The 12,678-nt window shown below is 51.3% G+C and overlaps 1 protein-coding gene across 5 annotated transcripts in view; it reads right to left on the bottom strand.

The window, feature by feature from the left end:
- LOC134507687 (leucine-rich repeat and fibronectin type III domain-containing protein 1-like protein) overlaps window positions 1-6,983 on the bottom strand; it is a 71,046-nt gene extending 64,063 nt beyond the window's left edge. For all 5 annotated transcript variants that reach the window (XM_063318488.1, XM_063318484.1, XM_063318485.1 and 2 more), the window contains exon 1: window positions 6,809-6,983. The gene's annotated coding sequence lies outside the window, so the exon portion shown is untranslated. The remainder of the gene's footprint in view (window positions 1-6,808) is intronic.
- Window positions 6,984-12,678: the final 5,695 nt, after the last annotated feature.

The raw sequence follows: 12,678 nt of genomic DNA, 5'->3' as shown, positions 1-12,678 counted from the left end.
GGAACCTGCTGCCCTTTTGCTGCTGAACTTCGCAGCTCCCCAAGGATGCTCAGCTGCTTTGCAACCACCTCAGACCTCCTGCCAAGTGGCCCCGGCCTTTATTTGCGGGGTTTTCTCCTGGAGAACAACCTTCGTTACTTCCAGGCACAACAGGGCAGCAGTTCCAAGGCTTGCAGGAGGTTATCAGCTGGTGCCAAATGCCATTTTCTCAGCCCTTTTTCCAGGTTTAACCAATATACGGGGCAGGGCTTACGCTCACAAAGGCCAGTTTTAAGGACTCCCCCTGTTACACAGCGGAAGGACGCGAAGCAGCTTCCCAGCAGGACCCACCAGCCGGGGTTGGGGCAGTCCTAGCCCCAGCCAGCACCACGCTCGGGGACACTCTTTGTCACACCAGGTTGAGTTTCGGATCATGTCATTACACGACCTCCTGCCCAGACTTGGCTTGCAACCAGCACGGACAGGCAAACGCATCGCAAAAAGCAATGTTTCCCATCGTTATTTATTATGCAGAATTATAAAAGCCTAGCACAGCACGCGCCAAGAAAACAGGTTTTTTAACGGCTTTGAAGTTTTAATGGCTGTTACACACCACGAATCCACAGAGTGACTTAGGGTGGAATGGGACCTCCAAGAGTCATCTAAGTCCAACCCCCAAATCGTGCTTCTCTCTGGCTTCAGGCATGACCTAAAGTGATAGGCTAAAGCTGAACCACTTTCAAAGAGGGGGAAAAAAGGAGAAAGAAGCTCTTTCTGAGCATAAAGGTCATCTGGCAAAATAATCTAAGTAAGCCAGCAACACAGAGAGAGAGACTTCAGCACAAACATGGAAGGTCGTCCTCCAATACAAAAGTCAGGCTTCACCTTCCATCTCTATCTTGCAGATATAGAGTCAAAGCAGAAGCTGCATCACCATTTTACTGGGATAGACAGAAGGTGTTTTCCAGGCACTATGAATAGAAAGACACCGATTCCCACAGAAACATTCCCGCTCGGTGCATTTTGAGAACACGTGTCTCTGCACCAACACATATTTCATTTACTCTTTGTCCACCGTGGTAAGCGGATTTCACTTGTGCTTGAAATCAAGTTGCCGACTTTGCTAAATTGGACCCCAGAAGATATTTTCCAATCAATACACGTTATTTTCGTCACCGCCAGGGCTCCCAGCATTCATCCCAGAAAACAGACGGGCAAATACGCCTCCAAAGTCCAGAGCATACGTGTCTAAGAGTTGATTCCACCTCACGTTACACACCAAAAAAAACCACCACCAACCCGTCAGCGATGTGGGGCACAAGCTATTAACTCTTTTAGTATAGCAATTTAATAATCTTCTTTTTTTTTTTTTTTTAATAAGCTGCCTGTCTGTCTCCCTCCCACCTCCCATCACTCCCACTCCTTCCCGCAACTCCAGAACTTCCCAACTCGTGAAGTTCAAAGGCAAGTGGAGGTCAACCTCACCTGCACTCTTGAAAGACCAGCCTAGCAGGAAACATCCAACTTGTGATGTGCCCAAGTACCACAACCTGCTCTGATATTGCTGAGATTTTTCGGAACGCTAAGGAGAGTCACCAAGTCAAGCACAATCGCTTCGATAAACTTAAAGATGTGAATCACCCAAAGGTACCACAAAACCCTTCCTTTAGATACCCTGTAAAGGGTATGCAAGCACCTTAGACAATAACAACCTGCTAAGATTGGGTGAGGCTAAAGTTTAACAAAAACTTCCCACTTTTATACCACAAAGCTTGGTGGAAACCAGCTGGGTGTCGCGGAGCATCCATAAGAATATTAACAGTGGAGCTTTGAATAAGAAAAGCGAAAGCAGAAACGCCAGCGAACGGAGGAGAGATTAGGTCTTTGCAGGGTTGTGCTCAGTGCACACGGTGGGGCTCAGCAGAGGTTCAGTGATCCCTGAAATTTGTCTGGAAGTGTGATTGTTACTCATTAGAAAAAGAATACGCACGTATTTCAAAGGCAGTCTGCTTCACGGTGAACTCCTGTCACTCTGGGGCCAAGTGTCGCCACTTTTCCCAGACTAATTGCTCTTCTAGAAAAGGACACGGAGCTTAGCATTGGATCAGAGAAGCGAAGATTCTCTTCCTTACAAAAAAATTTAAAAAAACACTCTAAGAAAATCAGCAAGGCTTTCTTCTCTTTTGAGATTACAGAGCCTTTTCCTTTGTCCAGTACTTCCCACTGCAACAAAACTCCCTTTATTCAATCCACGGGAACGTTTCCCCTGTTACGTGAATGAGAAATGTCTCATGCAGATGAGAATGATTTCCCACTCCTCCATCCCCCCCCCCCCCACTTCTAAAATAAATGAAATGAGAGACATCTGCTGTGAATTCATGCTCTCTGCCCTAGGCAACCTAGGAGCAGGCTGGCAACCAGCACTTGGAAGGGGGGAAAAAAATTATCAACAGAAATCACAATTTTGGATCGCTGCGTGGCCTGTCTGTGAACCCCAAGGAGAGGGGTTTGTCTTGCCGTGTTCTGCCAGAAGCCTGATTTTTATCCCTTCTAAGGGACAACCAACACGCGAACCCTTCCCAGTCAACGGCAAAAGCAGGAGCAACAAGTAGGAGTCCCATTGCAGCCGAGTGGAGCTCAAGCAGCAAATAAAATACTCCTTGGCCCGCGCTGTGAAGTTCACCTTCGTTTCAACCACGACCATCGTTCCCTAAAACTCTCCTGTGATGGGGAGCAAGGATCAGCTGAGGCTGATGGTCTTGGTCTTGTATCCGCAGATGCAAGAGGAAGCACTTCGCTTTTGTCCATCCGCCTCCTACGTCATCCAAAGACCAAACAAGGAGCCCACCTGGAAAGCCACCTGCATCATCTGATTGTTCAGTGTCTCCTCGCAGCCTCCCAAGCTGGTGCGCACAGAAAATATTGGGGGGGGGGGGAGGAGGAAATAATATAGCTATTAAAAAAAAAATCATTTAATACCCAATTAATTCGAGCAAATTGTATGACTTTTTAATCAAGGAAGGAGTAACCTGATCAGCCTGATGGGCCAAGAAGCTGTCACCACGGCATTTCATTGACAGCCTGTAGGAAAACCCACTCCAAACGCCCACCGCCAGAACTGGGGAGTAGAGCTGGTTGAAAAGAGATGGGAAAAGCTTGAAATCCCCTGCCTGATTTTTTTGGATGTTCTAACGAAAAAGAAGCTTTCGCAAGAAAGACGCAAAAAATAAAAACAAAACCCCAGGAGTTAGGGCAGGGTAATTTTCAGTAAATTCCATTTTGGGGAAAAAAGAAGTAACAGAAGTCTGCAATTTCTTCCCTTCAGCCATACCAGGAGCTTCAGCTATGGGGGTCCTTTTCCTCGGAGTGGTGGAAAAGGGCTGATTCGGAACAAACCACCCTCTGGAACAATTTCCTGTCCAAAGGTGGGGGACGCTGGTGGGTACAACCGCTTCCTTTGCGGTTGAATTTCAGACATCCAAAAAAAAAAATAAAACCAAAACAAAACAAAACCCACACCAAACCATCTGCTTGGGAGAGAACCCAAAACCTTCCATCACCAAAAAGGCCAAGACACAATGAGACAACACGACGTGAGAATGGTCCGTGCTTGTTTGGGAGCACGTTTCCAAGAAGCAACCCGGCCTATTCGTGTCGCTACCAGGAACGGCAGAACCTGCTCTACCCAAGCAGAAAGTTCTGCTCTTGAGGCCAACAAGAGAGTTGAATGTGCTGCTTCTGCCAGGAGCCAACACCAGCTATGCCTCAGGCTGTAAAGTCACTAATTTAGCCTTCAAACCAGCTGCCATGCGAAGTTCCTGGCATCCACAGCCCAGCACCCCTGGAGACCTTTGTCTTGCAGCCATCCAGGCCCTTTGTCAGGTCGACAGGAGTATCTGGCACCACAGGACACGCTGGAACCTCTCCCTTGCTCTGCAGACCAGGATCATGGATCTCTTTCTGAAGAGCAGTCCTCCACCCTCGTCAGCATCAATGAGCTTGATGGAGAAACTCTTTGGTGGAGTTTTCTGGCAGCAGGAGAGACGAGATGATCGTAACAGTCCTTTTTCTAATCTAACAGTTCCTCCTCCGCCTCCCCCGGCCCTGATGACCCCATGTTGAACACCTCATTTGGAGCAAGAACAAAAACTCCACGGCGCACAGCCGCGACCGGCAAACTGGAAGCGCAAACATCGCACGCCAACCCGCCGGCAGGAATGCCTTCTTAATGATGCCCATAACTCACTGTTAAGCTCACACCTGCCAGCTCCAAATAGGACACGACCTACCATGGCAACAACGTGCATCCTAAACACGCCGCTCGTTTCCGATAGAAGGTGTTGAACAAAAGCATTGGCAACCCCAGCTACAGGAGCGTGGGACTTCTTCCAGCAATTCGTTGCTCCGCCACAAGCATTAGGGTTATAACAATCACAGAACAGTTTGGGTTGGAAAGGAACCTTGAAGACCACCCAGTGCCACCCCCTGCCCTGGGCAGGGACACCTCCCACCAGACCAGGTTGCTCCAAGCCCCGTCCAACCTGGCCTTGAACCCCTCCAGGGATGGGGCAGCCACGGCTTCTCTGGGCAACCTGGGCCAGGGGCTCACCGCCCTCACAGCCAAGAATTTGCATCTAAATCTCCCCTCTTTTCACTTGAAATCATTGCCCCTTGTCCCATGGCTCCCCTCCCTGCTCCAGAGTCCCTCCCCATCTCTCCTGGAGCCCCTTTAGGGACTGGAAGGGGCTCCGAGGTCTCCCCGGAGCCTTCTCTTCTCCAGGCTGAACCCCCCCAGCTCTCTCAGCCTGTCCTCACAGCAGAGGGGCTCCAGCCCTCCCAGCATCTCCGGGGCCTCCTCTGGCCCCGCTCCAACAGGTCCACGTCCTCCTCACACCTCCCATAGCACAATCCACTTCTAAAAACATCCTGACAGCTCCGAAACCAGCACGGATCCACGAGCCCTAGGAGCGGCAGCGCGAACGCCAGGTTTGGGGATAAGATGCCACACGCCCTTTCCCCCCCCGGGAAAGCGTGGGTCCAGCGTCCCGCTCCGTCCCCACGTGCACGTCCCCAAAACCAGGCGTGGAATGGGCCCTCTCGCGGCAAGCGCGGCAAGCAAGCGCTGTGCTGGAGAAACATCCTCCAGCCACGGCATCAGAAGGGAAAAAAAAAAAAAAATTTAAAAAAAAAAAAATGCTGCACTGCCTGCGGCGAGGCTGGCAATCTCCGAATCGCCCGGGTTACCAACCTGGAAAATCACACAGAAGATTAAAAACATATAATTTCTTCCTAAATCATTAAAAGATGGGAGGGGGAAATAATGGCCACTTGCCTGTGAATTATGATCATCCAGGCACATTAAAAAATTGAGCATTAAGTGCAACCACTCTCCACTACTGCTTTTTTTATTTAAGACTATAGAAGGTATTTTTAAGGTTTAAAAATAGATTAAATACCCAACACGCTTCAGAGCGAGAGTTTTCACTCGCATACCTCCAGCTGCAGAATGCAAGGAAAAAAAAAATAAATAAAAAAAAATTCAGGAGATTTTAGGGCTCTATTAGAACCAAATCTTCCTTTGCTGAAACACAACCCCATTTTCCAACTGATTCCCCCAATTCCTCTACTGCTCTCAGAGGAGGTTTCCTCCTGCTTGAGCAAACTCAGTCCGGCTCCACGGTCCATGCAGTCTTTTCGCTATTTGGCTTGCGGAGAATCACCTTAACCGGTCTCAATGACAACGCTGTCACCCCGCCACGACCGACCGCGACAGGTTCCGCTCCCCTGGAACCGCAGCGCCCGGCGCTCCACGCCGGGGACCGAACCAGCCTAAAAGGGTTGTTTCGCTCCCGACGTTAAAACACCGGTTTGCCGACGGCCAGCTCGCCGTGGCCTTTCGCGCCCGGCCGCAACACGCCCGTCCTCGGGCTGTGGCACCGCGTAAAGGAAACACAACCCCGCCAAAAAAAAAAAAAAAAATTCTTAAAAAAAAAATAAATGGGATTGCGAACCCCAGCAGGCGTACGGCGCCGTCCAGAAGCGAAGGGGGGGGAAAAAAAATAAAAATAAAAATAAAATTGCAAAAAAGCCAGATGAAAGCATTAATAACCATCATCCCGATGACTCCGAACTGCCCACTGGGAACCTCTCTGCCCCGCAAAAATGCGCTCCAGCCACCTCGCGCTTCAAATGCGGTGGCTGGAGCGGCGTCCTGCGGGATCCACGCGTGCCTGCGGCGGGAAGGGTGGATCCTACCTCTCTCTTCGGGGCGAAGCCTTAACAGCCAGCCCGGTGGCGGCGGCGGCGGGGGGAGGCACATCTGACAATGACACTGCAATTTCAGAGAATACAATCCTAGAAGGGCTGGGGTTGGAAAGGACCTTAAAGATCATTTCATTCCAACCCCCCCCCCCCCGCCCTCCCCCGCCATAGGCTGGGACACCTCCCACTAGACCAGGTTGCTCCAAGCCCCCCATCCAACCAACCTGGCCTGGAATTTTTCAATTTATCAAGAATTATTCCGGGGTGGGGGGGGGTGTGGGATGATGAAAAAAATAATAATAAATCACCAAACCGTCGCCCTGAGCTTGTCCCTCCGCGCGTTGTTCTTACCCTACACGGTGCTGAGAGGGTTAAAAGCCAAAAAGTCCGGAGGGCAAACGGGGGGGGGGGGGGGGAGGTGGGAGCCCGCCGGTGATGCCGGTAAAAGGAGGATGCCGGGGGGGCGGGGGGGGATCGGCGCATCCCGCACCCCACCGGCTCCTTCCCCCCGCCACGCAGCCGCCAAACCCCCCCCTCCGTGAAACCCCCCCCCATCCCCAGCGCTCACCTCTCCCACGGCGAGCCTAAAGGGGCATCGCTCCGGCCGTTCCCCCGCCCTCCATGGCCGGTTGAGCTGCGGGAGAACGGCGGAACATCCCGCAGCGGCGGAACATCCCGCGCCGGCGGAGCCGGGCAGAGCCGCTGCCGCAGGGGCCGCCCCGCCCCGGCTCCGCCCAGCGGCGGCGGAGGAAGAGGAGAAGGAGGAAGAGGAAGAGGAGGAGGAGGAGGAGGAGGCACCCCCCCGCCCCGCCCTACGGTCGCAGCCCCGCTGCGGTGACGGGGAGGGGTCGACGCGGTGTCGTGTGTGTGTGTCCCCCCCCCCGCCATGGTGGGTACCCCCAGAGCATCCCGTTCCCCGTGGGCTGGAGAGCACCAGCATCCCCCACCCCCCACCCCCACCTCGGTGATGGGCAACCAGTGCCAGGTGAGGAATTAGGGGTATCTGTTAATTGGTTGTTAATTATAAAGCACTGGCAGGTGCAGATATTTAAAAAAAAAAAAAAAAAAAAGGAAATAAAAGGTAAAAGGGGGGTTAAATGCCTTCCTTAGGTACTGGGGATGCCTCGGTGAGTGGGAGTCAGTCTCTTTTCCCAAGTAATAGAATGAGAGGGAGCGGCCTCAAGTCGCGCCGGGGGAGGTTTGAATTGGATATTAGGAAGTTTTTCTTCACCCAAAGGGTTGTCAAGCCTTGGAACAGGCGGCTCGGGGCAGTGGTGGAGCCACCGTCCCTGGAAGGATTTAGAAGATGTGGAGATGTGGCGCGGAGGGACGTGGCTTAGTGGTGGGCTTGGCAGCGTCAGGTTTATGGTTGGGCTTCATGATCTTAAGGGTCTTTTCCAACCAAAATGATTAGAATCGTAGAAGAGTTTGGGTTGGAAGAGACCGTTAAAGGTCACCTAGTCCAAGCCCCCTGCCACGGGCAGGGACATCTTCAACCAGACCAGGTTGCCGAGAGCCTTGTCTAACCAGACCTGGAATGTTTCCAGGGATGGGGTGTCTCCCACCTCTCCGGGCAACCTGGGCCAGGGGCTCACCACTCTCATCATAAAAAATTTCTTCCTTGTAGCTAAGTCTAAATCTTCCCTCTTTTGGTTTAAAGCCATTACCCCTCGTCCTCTCACAACAGGTCCTGCTTAAAAGTTTGTCCCCGTCTTTCCCGGAGCCCCTTTAGGTACTGGAAGGGCCTCTAAGTTCTCCCCGGAGCCTTCTTTTCTTCAGGCTGAATAATGATTCTATGATCCTACTCTGATGCAGAGCATCTCAGGGGCTTCGAAGGGCCAGGCTGGTGGGTCTTGGACCACCCCGTGTATCGGGTCACGTTGGGTTCAGTGGATTATTTTGGTTTGGTTTGTATTTTATTTGCCCTGAGGAGCACGAGTGTGGTGCGGGGCCGTTGCAGGCCCATCCGTGGGGTGGGATGCTGAGTGGATTCCCCCCTTCCGATACGCAGGGTCTCGCCGCACTTTTTTTCCTCAAGCTGCAGAAGTGGCTTCTCGTAGTGAGAAACTGCCTCCTGCTCTCACGGGTGTAAAATGTAGGAGCAGGTGGTGAAATCCATGGAAGCAAGGGGAAAAAAAACCCTGTGAAATCCTCCCCTCGCTGTGCTGGAGGAATCTTCAGTCAAAGCAACGGCAAACTCTCCCCTTCCTTACTTCGTCCCATGGGATTTTTAAGCATAGTGGGTGTAAAGACTGTGTTTTGGGGGGGGTTCTTTGTTTTAAGACAATACCTTCTCTGTTGACATGGATAATGGCTTTCCACAAAGCGGACTGGGCTACTAAATAACTTCATCACAGGAATCCAAACGGATTTCAGCCTGCCCCGTGGAAGGTTTGGGGAATGAGAATTGTTGCGGTATCGCTACTCTCCTGTGACTCATGCCTCGATAATACCAAGTACAAAAAATATCTGGAGGCGTGATTCATGCTCCTGAGGAGGCCAGAATAGGGCAGACTATAATATTTACGGCAAGTAGCATCTTCCCCTGCGTGATGAGAGGTAGCCGTGCGCTTGCACGTCAACGTTTTCCACGTAGAGATGCTAATGACTCTAATCTGTGTATGCCTGATGTTAATAACTGCATGGGGAGCGCAGCTTCGGGCTGAGATGAGAAGTCCCCAGGTAGGTATGTGTGGAAGAAAACTGGGTCTGAGGCTTCTTCTCTTTGGAAAATACTTATTGCATCTGATTAAATTGTGGCTGCGAGTCATTTTCTAGTTTCCGTATTGAATATTCCAGGAGGTAGAGCGTGAAGGGGCTCGTGCCTCCACCTCCTCCTTCCTGCGGGGACCTTCCACTGATCATCTCTATCCAACCAGTGTCTTACAGCAGGTTTTAAGCCACTTTGTGGGTTCTGGTGGCAATTCTTTAATAACTCCCGAAGTTTTTAGGAAGGAATTTGCCAGAGGGGAGGTGAGGATACAGCAGGTGGGTCAAGAAGTTGAAGCTGTTGGGTTTCGTTTCCCCTCTTGTGCTTAATTTTCCATCCAGTAAGAGACCTCTGGGTTAGTAGAGTTTTGCAGCCTCTCAATATATACATATATATATATAAAAAAAATAATTTTTTTAAACAGCTACGGCCTTAGGACTGTATTCTGGCTTCTCTGGGAATAGCCCACTGCTCTGCAGCATTATTTCTGTATTAATGAGTGGTATGGAGTCTTCTCTTTCTCTTTTCCTCTACCTCCCTCTGAAACTCAAAGGCCTTTCCCTGCTTCATCTCCAGGGAATTTTTTTAGTCCACCTGGGTATGAGTATTTCTGCCTCTGTGGGCCAGGATCAACGATAGAGGCGTGAACTTACTGGGTGTCCTTTAAAGATGCTCCTCAGCCACTTCTCTCTGCGTCTGCTTGTTCCCAGGATGGGAATTTTACGGGAGGGATCGTGTGCTCCCAGGACTGAGGTGCCTTTCATGGTCATCCCGTGATGATCATCCCATGGGGCTTCTGGCCAAGGATGCTCAGTCTTCGTTTAAATTGCGTACAAGCGGCAGGGGTGAGGCAATTTCTCCTCAGATTTTTCTCAAGGGAGAGATAATACATGATAATACAGCAAACCTGGGACTATAATTCCTTTTTTTTTTTTTTTTTGCTGTTAATATAGAGCTTTAAATGCAGGTATGGAGCAACAACAGCTTGACTGTGACCAGGCTCTTGGTTGCCCTTCCTTTTTAAGCACTTTGCTCGAGTTTTTGAAAGTTTCACTAAATCAGTGGCGTATCTGCCATGTGGGGCTGTCTCATTAGGAGTGACTGCCACGGAGGACCCCGGGTGTAATTAACGCCAGAGCAATTTCCGCTGGCTCGATCGCTCTCCGCAGGACCTTGACAAAGTAAATGATGTTACCTGGGATAACAAATACAAATGCCAGAGGAAATGAATGGGCTACCTGTTGAGGAGCAGCAAAAATAATTCATCTCTCTGGAAGGTGGGGAAGAGAAGTTGATAAGATGGGGGTGGGACTGTTTTCCAGTCTCGACCCTTTGGGTCTGTGATAAGTGCAGCAGAAAGGAAAGAAGGGACGAGGCAGGTAGAGTTTGGTGACCCACCTCTCCGGGGCAGTACCTCCAGGTATTTTTGTCTCGATGAAGCAGACGGTTTCTCAGATGGAAATTCAGGTTACGCTGGCAAGTGTGGAAGTGAAGACGTAAGGCGTTATCTGGGAGGGCTGGGGTTGGGCGTTCAAAAATTAGTTGGACCCCGTGACTCTTCTTCCTGACCTCTTCTGGAAGCTGAAGGTCTCCGGCGTGCTCGGGGCTGACCTGTGATGGTCCTTGCCCATGTGCTCTGTGCTTTGTTGGGTGAGGAGCAGCATGAGATGGTGACAGCCCAAGTTGTCATCTTCATGGCTTAAGGGCCACGGAGGTGCTCTGAGGGCTGGAGGCCCTCTGCTGTGAGGACAGGCTGAGAGAGCTGGGGGGGTTCAGCCTGGAGAAGAGAAGGCTCCGGGGAGACCTCGGAGCCCCTTCCAGTCCCTAAAGGGGCTCCAGGAGAGATGGGGAGGGACTCTGGAGCAGGGAGGCGAGCCATGGGACGAGGGGGAATGGCTTCGAACTGAAAGAGCGGAGATTGAGATGAGATATTAGGAGGAAATTCCTCCCTGTGAGGGTGGTGAGCCCCTGGCCCAGGCTGCCCAGAGAAGCTGTGGCTGCCCCATCCCTGGAGGGGCTCAAGGCCAGGTTGGAGGGGGCTTGGGGCAACCTGGGCTGGTGGGAGGTGTCCCTGCCCAGGGCAGGGGGTTGGAACTGGGTGATCTTCAAGGTTCCTTCCAGCTAACTGCTCTGTGATTCCCGGAGGAGATCCCTGGGAGGTGTTTTGAGCTTTCCAGCACTATAATACCCATGATCAGCTCTGGTTCTGTTCTCTGCCCTGCAGAGCTCCTGCAGCTCCTAATTCTCATAATTCTTATACTGAAATAGTATTTTGAAGAGAAATTGAGCCCTGTTTTTCTTGGAAAAAGGGATTTTTCTGACCGGTAGATGTGTCTATGCACATCTGTGTGTTTCTGACCTGACTGTGCAGGGGATTGTCGTTAAATCATGCATGGGGACAAAACGCTGCTGAAGAACCGTTACTTTCACGGAAAAAAATCAAGAATTCCACAGCACGTAACGTTCCACGTGCGCAACATGAGCTGGTGGGATCCTACACTGCTCTTTGAAGGGGGCATGCACCAGCAGAGTCTTCTTTTTACACTGATACCAAAGCTGACAAGGGGGTGAGAGAGGGAAATTGTATTTTCCACCCCCAAAATAACAAAAGGATGTTGAGGCCTTCCTACATCACCATTTCTCTCTCTCTTCCTGGTCTTTAAGATCGCGGGACGCCTGATGCTGTGGGTACCAGCTCTGCGTTCTTGACTCCTTCCCTGCTCCTGCCAAGCAAATCCCAGGAGGTCTGTGCTCATATCGGATGTTGCTTCCAGGTGCTAAAGCTCGGTGAAAGGCCTGTGTTATTGTTGTGGGCCGTGAAGTCTCTGAAAACTACGGGGGTAATCCCACGCTGCGATGTGGAGAGCGCACAATCACTTCTTGGGGCGGATCTGAAAGGGCCCCTGGAAAATCTGTGTGTGTGGTGGCTGCAGAAATGGAAGCCTCAACTGGTTTTTTCTTCCACGGGCTACCTGAGCTGGTGGTGTCTGGTCTCTCTCCTGGGGCAGCTCATGGCTGTGTTTAGCTCATCCTGCGCGGGGCCGGGCTTGAATCGAAGGTACTGGGTGATGGTGGACCCACACTGTGGCAGAAACCTGGACCAGAAAGCAGCTAAGACGTGTTGCTGAATCACCCTAGGACCAAGCTGTGTTGGTCCCATGGAGTATGGGATCGCCATCGCAGAATCATAGAATGGTTTACTTTGGGAGGGGCCTTAAAGATGATGTCGTTCCACTCCCCTGCCCTGGGCAGGGACACCTCCCACCAGCCCAGGTTGCTCCAAGCCCCGTCCAACCTGGCCTTGAACCCCTCCAGGGATGGGGCAGCCACAGCTTCTCTGGGCAACCTGGGCCAGCTGACTAAGGTCAATATGAGCCTGGTGCATGCGGTTCCAGGAGGAACCAAGACTTTGGTGAGGTCCTGGTGTCAAGCTCATCTCCAAAACTGGGGTGCACGATCCTGATGTATCTTCAGATGCAGCTCTAGGCTGACGCTATGACAAGTGGTTTCTATCCATCAGGAATCTGCTAGAAGAAAGCTGGAGTATAAATAATTAACCGTCTATAATGCAATTGTGTAGATAAACAACATAACTGCCCACCTCTACGTATTTATGAATGCCTTGGAGAACGTGATTTATCAGAGCAATTTGGGTTTTGGCTTCTTTAGTGTGTGCAGCAAGTTTCTGCCCAAGTCCGGGGTCTCAGGCCCTCTTGATTTCAAAGAGC

Source organism: Chroicocephalus ridibundus, chromosome 26 (assembly GCF_963924245.1).
Source record: "Chroicocephalus ridibundus chromosome 26, bChrRid1.1, whole genome shotgun sequence".
NCBI lineage: Eukaryota > Metazoa > Chordata > Aves > Charadriiformes > Laridae > Chroicocephalus > Chroicocephalus ridibundus.
Note: the sequence above shows the minus strand (reverse complement) of the source record. Positions and strands in the feature narration are given on the sequence as shown.